Raw genomic sequence first — 16,654 nt, 5'->3', positions numbered from 1 at the left:
ATGGTGGAGGGAGGTCTTCCTAAACACGAGGCTCAGTATTTCTGATGGAAAGTTTCTGGGGGCACAGCTGTGGCTTTGGGGAGAAGCAGGGATGTGAACTGGAATGGAGCAGAGTCCTGTTCCAGTGGTCTGGGAGGAAAAATCCCCCCTTGCTTAACTCTAAGCCACTTATTTCTCTCTTGTTTCCCTGGCCTTTAAATGTTCTAAATCACTGCCTGAGAATCCATTCCTCGAATCTGGAATCTTTATCCTCATGGATGTCCCTCCTGCCAAGACTACACAATATTAGGAATAGCACTCTGTTTTAACTTGTGGTTTTCCTGGAACTTAAAACTCCTCTGTTTGTCTGTGGATCCCAGCAGGATTTCGCTGCTCTGATTTGGGCTGCACTTGCTGCAGGAGAGCCTGGCCCATGCTGAGCTGTGGCCCCTGGAAGTTTTGCAGGATCATGTCTAAACACAAACTGGTGTTCTTCGAGGTTTAGACTGGCTATAAACCACTGAACACATTTTAATTCATCTCTGTGCCCCTTCATTCCTGTTAGGTGCAAGTATATTAAGACTTACAGGGAAAAATATTATTTCAGGTTTGTGAGATAACATAGTGAAAAAATGGAAGCAGCACTAGCTTTAGTATACATTTTCTATGCTAAGAATTGAGAGAATGGGGGATTAGGTCTAAAATAACAAGCAGAGAAAGGGAAAGAACCTGACTAGCTGAGAATTTCATGCTGTAAACATTATTCTAGAAATAATCTTTTTGTGTTTCTGTTCTTTACCTTTTTAACAGCACAATTACCCATGACAATATCAGTTGAACAAGACATTAAAAAAAACCCACACAAGCCACCTTAATGAAATACCATGTGCAGCTCAAACAACAAAAAAGATTCCCATTTTGGGGGCTTCTCTCCATTTATATTAATGATCAGTTTTCCTGTGGAAGAATTGCACAATATGGGTTTTTCCTGCTTGTTCATAATAGGTCATTCATTAAAGAAAATACTGGGAAATTATTTTCTGTGTCGGTGGATACAGGATGCCATCTGGGAGCTGAAAAAATGAACAGAAATCAGACCGGAAAAAAAAAAAAATTAAAAACCATGAAATTAGTTACACTTAAGGAAACCAGCTGAATACTTTCACAATCCCAGCCTCTCAGACAGGCTGCAGTAATTGGTACTTTGTCCATTTACACAAGGGATGCACTCTCACAAGGGATGGGCTGGGGTTCGTCACCTCCCTGGGTGATTCCGTGTCACGTCTCCCCTGGGCTTGTCCCTCTTTGCCATTTCCTCCTGCAGCTTCTCCCAGCTGGCTGCTCACTGCACTTCTCCACTCTCCTTTCTGCTGTGCTCTGCTCCCTTCATTCCAAGGTGCTCTCTGACCAGCCCTGTAACACGCTGCTGCTGTGATATATCAGCCATTCTCCTCCCCGGGTCCAAGAACAGCAGGTAGATCAGAAAACCTCTTAAAATGTGAAAGTGGTTACTCTGACTCCAGCTCCAGGGTCATCAAAAATTCAGGGCTTATCATTTTGTGGATGGCTTAAGTTAGATGTACATCAGCTGATAAGGAAATCACAATAATATAGTGAGAAATATATTAAGATGAATATGGCCATATGCCAATTTTTCCCCCTCATAAATAAGATCCTTGTTTACCAAATGTTCAGTTTTGGTTATGTCACTATAAAAATCAAGCAGCTGGTAATTCAGGCTTGATTAGCAGGTCTCCAGTTTTGATTAGTAAATTACTGTAGTAATCAAGGTTAATTCTCATTTCAGAGCTATGCCACAGATTTTATTTCTTCCAGACAACTGGATTTATCATTCTGAAGAAGGAATATTTTAATAAATATTACAATATTATCCAGAAATAGATTAAAAAAGCAGATCCAAAGGGGCTTTGAAAAAATGGGGAATCAGGGCAGAAATGCTGCTCAAACATGGAACAGTTAATGTCCTAGGAATAAAATTCCAAGCTGCAATTTTGCAGTAGATTTCCACGTAATATATGCAGAGATTGCATTGCTAATTCCTTTTACCTAGTGTTTCTATTTCTATCTTTAAAAATTGTTTTCTTTGGATCTTCATCTTTCATTTTAAAATAAAAAAAAAGTATACAGAGAGGCTTAAAAAGAAGCCCAAGAGACCATTATTAGTATAAAGATAAACAGTAGAATGGATTCTAACTGAGCCAGAAAACATCACTGTAGAATTTACATAAAATTTAGTTTTCTACCAAACATATTGCACATCCAGTTCCAGCTCATCTCATAATGAATATTCAAGCTTTCGAATGACCCACATGTCCCATAAGTGAGCAAGAGTCCCCAAAAGCCATCATTGTTGTTGAAGAAGCACAATATTAAAAAACATTGAGAATTCATTAGGGATTTTTTTTTCCATGAAACTTTTACTAAATCTTTAGCCTGCAAATGCTGCAATTATTTGAGCATACAAGTCTGTCAGGGATTTGAGGCTGGATAACAAACTCTTATATGGTTTTTAATTAGGATGATATTATTATTTTCTAGTCATAATTCTGGGTCAGATTCTGTGTATCTTTCTCACATCACTTTTGTATAATTAGAGCCTAAATTATCTAAAATAAATATGAAGTTTTGCTTTATCTACTCAGTACTGCATGCTTTTCCCAGATAGGAAGAATAGGCATTTTTTAGATCTACCATAATATTCCACTCAAAATATTGAGATAAATTTCTCCCCAATAATACAGAAAGAATTGATTAAAGAAGCCCTACAATATATGTATATAGAGACTAATTACTGAAAATTCAGTAAAAGCTGAATTCAGTACAAAATTATGCAATTCCTATGTCCTTTGAGGGAAAAAGAAAACCAAAACCACAAACCCAAAATCCCTTTTCTAGAGAAAACATGCCATGTCCTTTTGTGAAAGGCTAGGGAGGAACCTGGAATTTACTTCTGTTTCCATATTCCACTGGACTAATTTTGCTACGAGCAGTTTCCTTATGCCAGTGGAAATGGAGGCTCTTGAATCAGACCAGGTTCAAGTGTGCTCCTAATTCAGCACCTTGTTCCTGATGATGGCAAACAGAAAATGCTTCGCGAGGCTCCTTGCCAGCGCTAGAAAGTCAATAGCTGTCTTATGGCCTGAAGCAAGGAGATCCTTATCCTTCCTGCCTCTCTCCCTTTATAAAGTCCTAGATATTTAACATTAGTTCTTATCTGCATGGTTCATTTACAGCCCAGCATCTAATGACCCAAACATTGGCAGAAAGTGGAAAGCAACCTGATCTATGAACATTTATTTAAGAGCAACACTTTGGTAGAATAGCAATCAATTTGAGTGGAAGGTAAGCATATACAGGCTGGATTCACTGAGTATGTTGAGACTTGTCCCACTTTCACACATCAGCAACTTAGGAAGCCCCAAAATTTGCAAGAGAAGAGGAGAAAAACATTTTCAGGCAGAAAACCTGTAAAACAAACGTTATACTATGAAGGAAAAAAAGTGTGTGTGCTTTTTGCAGTCTGTGTTATACATGACAAGATTCACCTGGGGAAGGAAGGGGTGCGGTGTGGGGGGAGCATTTGCAACCAAGCCACTGCATTAATAGGGGACTTCCACAGATTTCTGGCTGGTCTCCAGCAGTACAACAGCTCCCTGAATCTGGCAGATTCTACTCATTTCTTTTGCGCATGTTTTTATTTTTGGCTTTGGCTTTCTTCTCCTTTGCAGCTCTTCCAAATTCCACGGGAGGAAGCACACAGCTGTCGTTCCTCAGGAACTGCACAGGAGACAGTGGCCCCTGGAACCACCTCTCCCACCACCAGTTCTGATGCAGGCATGTACAAAGAGCTTGAGCTTCATACCCAGCTCCTCTCCTGGCCAAACAGACTCCCCAAGACTCTGGTGAATTACAACCAGCAGCTTCCAGGCTGTGCATGCAGTATGGAGAAAGATATATTTGAGAATATTAACAAAATTCAGAGTAACATTCAAAACTACAGCCCCCAGAAGTTTTGTGTTGCCCTAGTGGGAGATAAAACTTTGAATGGGAAGGAAGAACTGCCTCTAGATCCCTTGCATATAGAGACAGGGTGGCCTACAACTGACTGCTGGGTATTCACCATCCTCTGTCAACTTCCAAGCAATCAACATAAAGGGAATACGACCAGGGAGTCGCTGCAATCTTGTTATTCCCTGCAGAACAATAGTTTTCTTAAGAGCAGCCTGGCCTAGTGTAAATGAGAAAAGTCATAAGGTTTCTGGAAAGGTATTTATTTTATCCACAGGTAAGATTGCAACACTGAATGTGATAGTCTCTATTTAGGGTGATTAATAATATGTTCTGTTGCTTGTTTTGAGTAAAGACTATAGGCCAGCTCCTGCCCTGGCTCAAATCCCATTGTATCAATTGTTTAGCCTAAAAATGGATTACAGGATATGGTTATAATTTATGCATATAAAAATGCAGAGGATTCTACTTTAGAAACAGTGATTTTTATTTATGTGCACTGCAGTAGTGCCTAGAACCCGAGATGCTTTGCTCAGGACAGTATCCAAATGCACAGGAATTCCAGGCATGGGCTGTTCCCCAAAGAGTCTTTGATCCAGGCAAAAGACAGGCGACAGCAAACAGATGGGGAAAGGGGCAGAAATGACAAGGTAACTGGGAGATAATTATGATCACTATGCAGTCACAGCACATCAGCTGCTTAACCACTATCATTTTTTAAGGTGTCACAGCAGAGGAGAGTTTTAAGGGAGGATGTGAAGAAGGGCAAGTGTAGTAGCTTAGTGGATTCTTATAGGAGTGGGCCCTTGCAGAAGAAAACAAAATTACTACAGTCCAAAATTTAATAAATAGGTATTTCAGACAAAAGTCTGTTGTGAGTGGTGGGTAACACATTGATCTGTCAGTACCTCGTGGGTGTGATAGGGGGAAACAGTACTGGGAGAGCCTATGTGGGCCTTAAAATATCCATAGGATGTTTTTGGCTGCAAGAGAAAAGAAGGAGCTGATGAAAGGGTACACAGTGGAAGAGAGACATGATAAAACACAAATGTTGAAAATGCACCCCTGCAGTGGAGTCAGAGAGAATGGGCAAGGTATGTGCCTGCCAAGGCTGGAGAAACTGGGACTCAGTGCTGGGCTTCAGTTTTGGATTGTGCTTGTCAAAAGGTCAGACATGAAGTACAAAAATCAAATGGTTTGTCCTAGCAAGCATAAATCTAGAGAGAAATATGTAGAAAGACATAATGTATAGAAAGACACAATATCTGGAAAAAAAGAGGGCCTAGAACCTGAGATGATGGTGCTAAAACAGTAATCACAGCTTTAGTTTTTGTTTTGCAAGACACTCCTGGCATGAGAGTCCCTGCACTTAAAAAGGGGAAACACTTCTGAGACTTGCTATACCTTAGGGCATGAGCAAATTATATGGGAAAGTGAGAAAAACAGATGACAAAAAGAACAAAAACTCCTCTTTAAATATTTTACGGCTTTTTGGTTCACTATTTCTCCCTACAAAGTTAGTAAGGCTTATAGTTCAATAAATAAACCATTGAAAACAAACCTTTTTTGTTATTTGTCACACATATAAGCTCAATTTTTGTATGTCATTGTGGGAACTGAATAAAAGAAACCTAGGCATGGAGCTTCTTACACAAACTTGTAGGAGTAACTTTTGGATAGCCTGAGCATTTGCAACTCCAATCTTACTGTGAGCAAAAATAGAAAGGACACTATGCATGCTACTGCAAAGCAATTTTTATATTATAAATATGTTTAGGTGCTATCTAAATTACCACCAGAGCTCTGACCTTGATTACAAACGATCATAAAGTAAAGAATACTTTGAAGTGCCCCAAATTATAGATCAAAATGCTTGTATATTCATCACTTTGACTAAGATCCAGCCAAGATTTTCTTGGCTAATAAAGACTGTAAATTAAATAGAAAACAGGCCCAGTAAAGAGAGGTCATGGCTGCTTTTTTAAATGCTTACAGTCCTTTAGGGCAGGATGTCTGTGCTGCTTTAATTGTTTAGAGTTTCACTTTCTGCCATGGGAGCTGCAAATGTGCAAGCCTCTGTCTCATAATGCTGCAATATAAACCTCCATTTAAACTTGATGGGTCCCTTCTCATTGGAGTTTTATTTTCCAGGCACTTTTGTGATGTGCTCTTTTATGAGCAGTGTGAATAAATATGATGGCAATATTACCTATGCAAATGGGCAGAACTAAAATGTCTAGGGTTAAGAAAAACAAAACAAAAACTCTGTTTTAAAACATAACCAAAAGACCCAAAGCATTACCTATATTTTTCTTATTTTAATAATGAGTTTGTTCTTGCCAGTCAGCATTTCTCTGCAGCACAAACTGCCCACAATCTGATTGGCAAAGTGTGAAAGTGAACCTAATTTCAGTCTTATTTTGATTCTTCTTCAGTGTGTAGATGTGTGACCACACTGGGACTGCTCAGCAATCCTAACTTTTGGGAGGATCGGATGCCTTCCCATCCCACCTTCTCCCAATCCACATGGAGAAGCTGCCTGGCTGTGCCTGATAGTGTGCAAACAAATATCCTGTTGTATGAGTACCTATGATTTATCACACCATGCCTAGCAGGGCTGTTATGTGCAGAGCTCTATGTTCCCTAATGAGCAGATTTTGCTTGTTTGAGGACGCTCCAATGAATGAACTTTTCAAATGTCTTGAATGCCACTCAAAGGAAACATCTTTGGGGATCGTGGCTTTAAAATATAAGACAAATTCCCACTTCTAATCCTGCTGGAAGTGGATCTCCCCAGACTCTAAATGGTTTCTATATTTAAGTGATAAAATCATTGTGACTCACCAGAGCAAGACATTGGATGGTCTCCGATTCTGTCATTTTGTTTGCCTGAAAAGGAGCCAAGAATGAAGATTCACAAAGCAGATTATGGATTTTGTACATCTCAGTGAAAACACGTGATTGTTAGAGAAAAGTGAGCTGTCAGCTCTTTGTGATAGTGAGGCAAGGGGTGTAAATGGAAGGGCAGGAGATGGGAGAGCTCAAAGGCACTGTGTACTACTGGTAAAACAACCAATCCTTAGTTATACCAAATTAAAATTTCAATTGTGCTAGAATCACTCTACACTAAAGGGCAGATTTCTCAGGACTAGCCCAGAGATTAAGCTGTAACTAATTGGGATGTCATGATATTATTTAGTTCAAGACACTCTTTCGGGGGAGGATAGTGCAGCAGAAAACAGACAATAGCCAGCACTTCACTGGATAGCACAGCTTCTCTGTAAAATTCACATTGCTCCTAGTGATTTTTTCGTATCCTCTAAGCTGAGGCTTGGCCAGATTCTGGTTTTTTTTTTTTTTTTTGTTTTTTTTTTTTTGGTTTTTTTTTGGTTTTTTTTTGTTAGATCATTGTAAATCTGCAAAAAAGAGTTCAGTGAATTGATGAGGGTTTTGTAAAAAAAAAAAACAAACCAACAAACAACAAACAAAAACCACTGAAGTCACAAATGAGACATTCCTGTGTTCCCTGTATTCTGCACTGTGCTTTTTCTTTACCTCCTTCCTTGCCACTTTCCTTTCTCAACCTCTGTACTTATTTTATTCCATCCTCTTCTACCCATTCTTATTGATGTTTTTTATGGCTTTGGGTGGGTGGTTAACTGACATTAGGAAGAAAAGCCATACAAAAATATATCTACATATAGTACCAGTCAGAGCACCTGCCTCCTCTCTCTTGGTTACCTCAATGTCATTATGAAACAAGCTATATATTTATTATTTAAACAATATTAAACAGTAGGGGCAAAAAAAGAACAGTGTGGTTTCCTACAGAAAGAGAAAAGGAGTAGTTAAATGAGTACCTTAATTCCTTGCTATTGAGAAGCTGTTACTATAACAAACAGCAGCAAGACTTTTAAATCAGGCCTCTGGAACAAAGCATTCCAGTGTCACTTTTACATTAGTGATTGCAGTTGATGTCATTTTCACAAAACAAAATTATAACCAAAATGGATATTTCAGGTCAGAGTGCCACAAAGAGTATATAGATACATTTCCATCAATAAATCTGCCCTCTTCCTGCCCTGACATAAGTGTTCAACCCCTTGTGATTGACGTTTTTACCGCTAAATTATACTATGTCTGCTTCTAGAAGAAATGTCTCCATTACAAAATTAGCTAACCATCAACATAACATAAAATAACTTCAACATGGTGTCATTTCACAAGAATATTGATTCTCACAGACTTACTGGATTAAATCCTGGTTTCCCATAAAAGGAGCAGCCATTATGTCTTTGGTGGACAGAAAAATATATGTCGTGGAAAGATGTATATTGGGGTGATTAAAACTTCATTGCTGAGCTCAGAAGCAGAAGATTTTGTCCTGTGGCAATCTGAAACTAAGAAAATGGTCAAATTGTACAGAAGAACAAGGCCAAAAACCAGCTACCAGTCTGACATTTTATTTTCCTCTGCTGGAAGACACTTTTGACTATTTGTTCCACAGGAAAAGTCAACAGTTATTCCAGACTGACTATTGAGTCTGCCAAAATCTTTTCAAGACCTAGTGGTAGCTTTTCCTTAATTTACCTCAACGTTAGTGCTAATACCTCATACCTCATAGGATGTTTTGACTAATACCTGAAAAGACTTTGAAATTCTTAGCTGAGAAAAGCTATTTAAGGGCAAACAATCACAATATGTAGCTGTAGTTTCTTTGTATATCAAAGCTCTAGAAAGACAGGGTACTTAGAAAAGAGATTTTTATTATGGCCTTCTCTACTCTGTTTTTATAAGACGTGCCCTGTATTTAGCATTGAAATAATAATGGGCTAAACTCATTCTGGGCCGAACTTTGTGATTTTAATGAAATTACATTGGGGATAAATTTGGCCCAATTCTCTGTGGTGATCTGCATATCAGAGAAGTTCCTAAAGGAGAAAATACCACTTCTATGACCACAACTCACTCCAGGTACACACAATATTTTGAGTTTCAGCCTGATTTCTTCAAATGCAGATGAAAAGCTGTCTCCATTGAGCGAGGCCAATGTCAATTGTTGTACACACTGTGCTATCCTGAAGGCCCCTAGTCTGCTGAGGGCTGGTGGTGTGCTCTGAGAACAGGAGTGAACAGCTGCCAGATTTCTCACTTTCCATCAAGTACTTGTCATCTCTCTTCATCATGGAATGACAGTCTTTACAATCCCACTGGTGCTGCACTCCCTTGCAGAGAAGAGCTGGGTGCCATGCCAGCTCCAAGAGAGCTCTCAGTAAGAGGTGCAAGAGATGTGGGGGAGCAGCAGGCTACTGGGGGGGATGGCAATCCCAGTGTCCAGGGAAGGGGGTTGTCTTAAGTTGGAAATGGAGGTGTGCATTCTATTCCTATCTGTTAGAGGTGGGGCAGTTATCTTCTGTTCATTGGGCAGTTTTCTTTATCTCACCCACACCCAATCCTCCCTCCAGGAGATCTCTTCTGTTCATGGGCCATTAGTTATTAATTATCTTCTGTTCATGGCCAGTGAGTGTCCCTGCATGGCTGAGAAAAGTCCATCATCCCATTGGGAGATGCTCCGCCCAGGGGGAGGAGCCAAGCATTCCTACCTGGATACAATCTGACTTTGGAACCCCACAGCAGCCTTTTCCACTGTATCCCTTTTCCACTGAATCCACAGGATTCCCAGAGGAGCAGCCCTTTCCCACTGGATCGTCAGAGGAAGCCCAGGCCCATTTCCAGCAGCCCTGGAGCTTCAGAGGAAAACTCCACCCTTGTCCAGGATCCCTGCTCCAGCAAAACCACAGCTGGCACTGCAGGAGGGCTGAGCCACCATGGGATGGGACTGCTGCCACCTCCCTGACCCACAGGGGATCAGGTTGTATTCTAACTCTGTCAGGGTTGTTTTGTACTACTGCATTGTTTATTTTATTTTTTTTTTTTATTTTCTTCCCTAATAAAGAACTGTTATTCCTGCTCCCATATCTTTGCCTGAGAGCCCCTTAATTTCAAAATTATAATAATTTGGACGGAGAGACTTTATATTTTCCATTTCAAGGGAGGCTCCTGCCTTCCTTAGCAGACACCTGTCTCAAGACAGGGTATTCCTTGAGAAGCAAAGCCCAATCACTTGACCACAGCTTGTGCAGGTTTGTGAGGCTGGGGCACACATGGGTTTCTGCTCAGCAGCTCCCTCTTATCGTGGCTCTGTGTGGCAGGGAAAAGGAGCACTTCACCTTGGGAGATTCAGTCTGTGGCTGCCTGCTGGTGAAGGATAGTCTGTGACCATTCATCCCTGCCCATTAAAGCTCAGAGAGGGCAATGTTACCAGTCTCTGCCCATTCAATCCTTTTTTGTTGGCATATTACTATTTTATCATTTTGATCTTCTCCCTACTGAAGATAAAAGACACCATGGGCGGGATTCATGAATGACTACTGTTATTTATCGACCCAGGACTTTTTGAACATTTTTTCCCCTCTGATTCATGAACCACTTTTCCATATTCGAAAAGCAGTTCATAAATCGTTCAGCACCAGCAGAAATTAATAATAATGAATTCATTTACATAAAAGGACTCATCCTGCCAGTTGCTGATAATGTTTGAAGCCAGAACCTTGTCAGCAAACAGGATTTTTGCTGGCAGTGCAGGAAATAATCTTTTGTTTATAAATTAATTAAAATATACTTTTCTCCTGCTTTTTAGAGCTGCTGTGAGGATATGTTGCATTGGGCAACATATTACACATTTTCTTTTCTGTTTTGTTTTTTTTTTTTCCTAAAAATGGTATTGCCTAGAATGGAAAAAGGGATATTTGGTAGCATTAAGAGTCAGATTTTAAGAGAGAGTAATGTTTTTCGATTTGTTTTAATGTTTTGGGTGAGGGTTTCTTCCAAAGCTGTTGCATTTCACAAGGGTCCATTTGAATGTACTCTTTCCTGTGGATCCATCTGTGTTCAGTCCTCCCCTCTCTAAGTCTCATCCTGAGTTTCAAATTCAAGTGAACTTAAAATCATAACAAGAACCTCCCACGTTTCCTCTGAACTCAAACCCACGAGTTTCACATGATTCTGATGCAAAGCTATCTATAATCAGTCCCAGGTTTATTTTTGGAAAGGAAGGATGACCCTGAGTGAACACTTCCATAATGCCAGTCAAGGGGTAGAATGTGTGAATGAATTTTTTATGCCATGCTTTGCCACATGTGTGCTGCGTGTGTTTCATTAGATCTGAATGCCCCAAGGCTGTGCCCCTTCCCCAGGACCAGATTTACATCATTTACCCAAATGAGAAACTCATAGTCTTGCTGTGCCGTGGGACAAATTTCACAGAAAAACATTTACAAGCCCACCCCATAAATTTTCCTTTGGATCACCAGCCCAGCAGAGTCAGCACAACACACCCCTCACCTCAGTGCTTTCCTGGCTGCCCTCAGACTCCTCCAGGCGACTCCATGTGCCAAGGAGATCCAGAGCTCCTGTGAAGCATCTTCTCTCCATGCTTGCAGCAAAGTTCAGCTTCCAGTTCGGAGCTCAAGCCTACAAACTGTGCACAGCAATAGCCAACACTGCTGCATTTTCAGTTGCTCTTTGCATTCAGGCCCAGCTCTTTGCAGAGAAAGCCTGGAAGAACCTGTGCATGCTGCTTTTCTAAATCACACTCGAGAGCACTCGGAGAGATTTGCAAGGAGGGAAATGAAATAACCATATGAAGATCTTACACAAAGAAATAGCCTAATTATGTCTTAATATTTTGAAAAGACTAAAACACTTGAGTGTCAAGTATCATTGCAAATAAGTGGAAATATTTCTTAGCTTGTTTATTTCTTTGTGTACATAACCATTATTGGAAATTGGGATATGGAAAATGATTTTGCTGGTTTATACAATGTTTTGGTGTTGGAATTTGTCATTTGGTACTCTGACTTTTATTTGTATTTAAGATTTTCCTTGGCAAACACAAAACTGAGTGCTATCACAAAGAAAGACTAGAAGTTGGAAGTATGTATTATTAGTCTGATCTGCATCCTATGTATGTGTAGGGCTTCAATAGAAAAACCACTTTTAAAAACAACAACAAAAGGCCTGAATTGTCTGTTTCTACTTTTGCTTTTAATTGGTGACATCTGGGTTTGCTGGTATTGAATGAAACTTTTATTTTGTGTTTTTGAGAAAGAAGAGTTGGCTGACTAGTTGTCTTTATATGGTTTAATTTCCTCTCATGTCCCCTTCTCTTTCATTTCACTGTTTGAAGACTTCTAAGGTAAATAATAATGGAGCCAAAAGAGCTCTCCAGATAATTCACTGGACTGTTCTGAGCTGAACCACTCACTTGCAGCACGAACCTGGGCAGCTCACTTCAACTTTATGTCTTCATCTGTAAAACAGAGTTAATGATTCAGCTTAGAAAACTTTGAGTTATGTTCACCAAAATCATGATATAAATCTAATATATTATCCTATTAGTATTCATATCACCTTTTCTATGTAACAAACGGCATGTTGCTTCTCCAGTCTGCTTGATGTAAGTTTGGGTAATTATTGATATTACCAGCAACTGCCAGATTATAGCAGTGTGTGACCAGAAACAGCCTATCACAGGGTTGTCATGGTTGTATTTGCTACATTTGATCCTTGGCTTTAGCAACTTTTTATGGACTTCAGTAAAAGAAGGAGATAGAAAAAGGGGAATATTTGGATGTGGATCAGAAAACAGAAACTGGAATCAAGCTTCTCAGCAGAAATCATCTGAAGGAGAGGGGAAAGTTCTGTCCGTGGCAGTAAAATGACATGCTAAGCTGACTGAAAGCAATATTCATAATTTTAGGAGCCCACTTTCCTCAGTGCATAAATTCAAGACATTGAGATTGTAACAGCTAAAGCATTTAGAGAGGTGATTGTGACAAGGACAGGAGAGAGGAGGGCTCCTGGATCATACTGTCAGCAACACCAACTGAAACTGTGTTTACTACTGGAGAGGAGACAGCAAACTGGCAAATAATTTAGGCTTAAGGTTCCCCAAAATACATTCCTGTCCGAGCAAGGGAACTATCAAGTGGAGACTGCAAACAGAACCAAGGTTTTAGCTGTAAGACCCTGATTCTTCACAACACTCAGCTGCAGAAGGATCTTTAACAATATGCAAGCTACTGCACACTAGACAGGCTTTTGAAAACATCCTACTGCAAGTGAAACTGAGCCATAAAAATGTATCAGCCTGAATGGATGCCTGTTGGGACTTGAAAAGAGCCACTAAGTCCTGATCCCTGTAGGAGCTGCAGATGTTGCTGGAAGCCACTACTAACAAGAAGCCAAGTCTGTAGCTGGAGCTGCTCAGCACCTCTGAGGATTTGGCCTTCGATTTGAGCAGCCCACAGACCCTAAAGCCCTAAAGCTTTAGCAGGGGGAAAAAATCTGAGGCAAGCTTTCAACCTCCTCAATTAGTTTTAGTAAGGATCTTCAAAGTTATTTTCATGAGGAAAAGGGACGGAAAAGTATCTTGCTTAAAGAAAATCTGAAAATCTGGGCTCTGTTCCTGTCCTCTCCAAACACAGCAGCAGAGTTTTCAGGAATGGGCCAGGTCACAAAGGCAAGTTGGAAAAGAAAAATATAATAAAGGCAAAAGACTTATTGTGAGAATCAATATGTAAATGCAATCATGGCAAATGACTCTGTTACTCATTTTCACACTTCTGCAAAAAATATTCATATTTTTCAGTTATCAAATAATGCAAAGATTTTAAAACATCAAATAAATTTTTGTCAAGTTCTTGCCAAGCACAGGAGATCCTACTGCATGGTCTAAGTAGAAAGTACTGCAGGGCATACAAAGCAAATGGCAAGTTTTAAGAACCAATTGGTATATGGCTTTTAGTTTCTTTTCTGGCTTTTTTTTTTTTTTTTTGTTTGATATTCTAGAGAGCCGTAGTCATGAGATGCCAAATGACTTACCATTCATTTCCAGGGAGAACTCCCTGTCTCCTTTCTGCACCAGGGCTTGAATCTCTAGTAAAAATATTATAACCTTCATTCAGTACATGCACTGCTCCAAACTTTGACAGATCATCAATTGATTTTCCCAAAATTCTGAAAACAGATGAAATATCTATGAGACTAGGAAAAAAAATTGAAGAAACAAGAATTTGAAACCCCTAGCATACTTGGTTTCTTTATATTCACATGATGACGTCTGAATGTTCGGGGATTAAGTCTTAAGGTATATTTTTGGGATCACACTTTCAAGCTTCCTACATAGTCATGAGACCTAGAAAGTTTTGTTTTACCTTAAAAAAAAATACTTTTTGCATTTGCAAGAGCTGAGGGCTTAAATAAAGCATGAAATACCTTGAAGTTAAAGATAAAATAGTAAGACCTGGCAAAGCTGCCTATGGTAACAAGAAAAACTCATTTCAGAGACTAGTGGAGGAGAAGGAATAAAGTACAGGTCAAGACAGGAGAAGGTATTGAAACCAGTTTGGAAAGGTTGCATGTTTTCATTAGCTTGGCACTGATGTGAGGGACTATCTCAGCCTTTTGTGCCCAGGTGTGAGTTTTTTGTGGGCTTCTCTGAGACTAAACCTCTCACTAAAAATTTCAGTCAATTCCCACTATTTCAGATTGTATTTCTCTTTTGCATTTTTTTTTTTCTGTCAGAATTTCCCACTGAAAATAAGAAACTCCTATTGTCTCCTTTGTCACCTTGGGTCTGGCATGGTGCAGAGCTACAGAGGGGTCCCTGCACAGCTCCTCCTCCTGCTGTTTCCCACCCCTGGCAGAGGGAAACACAGGTTTCCCACCCCTGGCAGAGGGAATGGGCCCTGCCCTGCCTGCTCCATTTGCTGTGATCCACTTCTTGCCATGCCATGGGACATCCCTGGATGAGAGAAGTCTCCTCAGAAGCCAGTCAGATGCTGTGGCGTTTCCCAATGAGCTGGAAGGAAGGTTACTCTTTTCGTGACCCACCTTTTACCTGAGAAAACAAAGACCCCTTCTGTCCAACCCCTGCTTCCATCAGGAAAGGAGGAGGAATGGGGAAAGGGGAAAGAGGAAAGGAAAAAGATCTCTGTATGGTTGATCTTTCACACTAGTGCCACTGTAAATTGGCTGCATTTGAAGCAGCCAGGCAGGCATCAGAACGCAGCAGAAATGGGGAGCTGGAAGGATCAGCCAGAGCAAGGCTTCCCAAATACTTCTGAACTGTCTGATTAATACTAACTCTCAAAATTTCTCAGATATTACCAGACAGCAGATTTCTCCCTGTGCCAGAAGAGCCATTATTTCTAAGGTCCTCCACCTTCAACCACTTGCCAAGGGAGAGGATCTCATCTCTACTCCTCACAAAGACAGACATTATTGAACCTGTTCTTAAAATCTCTTTGGCATGACACAACATAATTACTTTCTAGGAAGCTGCTTCCAGTGCTTCACAGAAGGAAACTCGGACTAGATCCTTCACAGAATACCATCTCTGCTTTTCCCATCAGACATGAAAGAAGGTGGAAGGCAGTTCTATTTTCTTAGACCTCCTTCCTTCCTTTTGCTTCTCCATTCAGCTCCAAGGACTGTCTTGCATTAGATATGGAGAGGTATTCTGGTGTATCTAGAACAGAAGGTTCTCTCAAGCACTAGGACACAGCCCCAAAGCATAGGAAATAGAAACAGCGATGCAAATTAGCTGGAGCATTCCATTTCACTGTCAGAAGGGAGGAATCTTGATTTTAACTAATTATTTTATAAGCTCTTTCAAATACAAGAAGGGTTACATACTAAATGATGTATGTATTTTTTTCTTAAATAAATGCATGGTTTTATTTATTTATTTATTTGGTACTTTCAATAGGTGTTTTAGATATAGCATTATATGATAACCAGCTCTAAGATTTTTTTAAATTTACGTAATATTTACCTAAATTAGATATCTAGAAATGCCATGTAAGTTGCTTTCTACTTTTAAAGGTCACAAGTTTTACAGTTTTAAACCCCTGGTACAAAGATAGAAAGCATATGGTACATGTTTTAATGGGACTTTTAAAAAACTTGAGATATTGAAGAATATAATCAGACATTTAATATCATTTAATATCTCAGCTGTGTCATAGAAATGATAAATAGAAATGGACACAAATTTTAAGATGAAACGTTGATGCTGAACAACTTTTAAGATGAAATGCTGATGAGGTCATTGATGGCCTCAGTTCCACCACTGGATCAAGGTAGTTGCTAGACCAAATCTAGAAATTCTTCCACTGTTGCAAAACCCAGCCCTACCTCAGTTCTATCACAGTTCTATCCCCCTTTTTGTATCACCAAACACATATGAACACTGATCAAAGTACTGACCATATATTTCAATAAATAATATCACAATCATTGTCATTAGACTAAGAAAGTCAGCATTGTTTAGGTAGCAAGAGCATCAATTGTAGGCTTATGGAAATCTGGGATGAACTATGATGCAAATGATAAATTATAAATTTAGTAAAAAATTATAACTACTTGAATTCATATAATAGCAGGCTCAAGAAATGCTGAGGGACTGCTACCTCCTAGTCTGTTTTCATTTAAAAGTTGACTTTAGAAATGTTGAGGAATCTGTACATATCAGAAAATTGCTCACTCACTGAAACTAGCTATTTTTAAAGTTTTATTTAAG

Source organism: Anomalospiza imberbis, chromosome 12 (genome assembly GCF_031753505.1).
Source record: "Anomalospiza imberbis isolate Cuckoo-Finch-1a 21T00152 chromosome 12, ASM3175350v1, whole genome shotgun sequence".
Classification (NCBI taxonomy): domain Eukaryota; kingdom Metazoa; phylum Chordata; class Aves; order Passeriformes; family Viduidae; genus Anomalospiza; species Anomalospiza imberbis.
The sequence above is the reverse complement of the archived record's forward strand: the minus strand, read 5'-3'. Positions refer to the sequence as shown.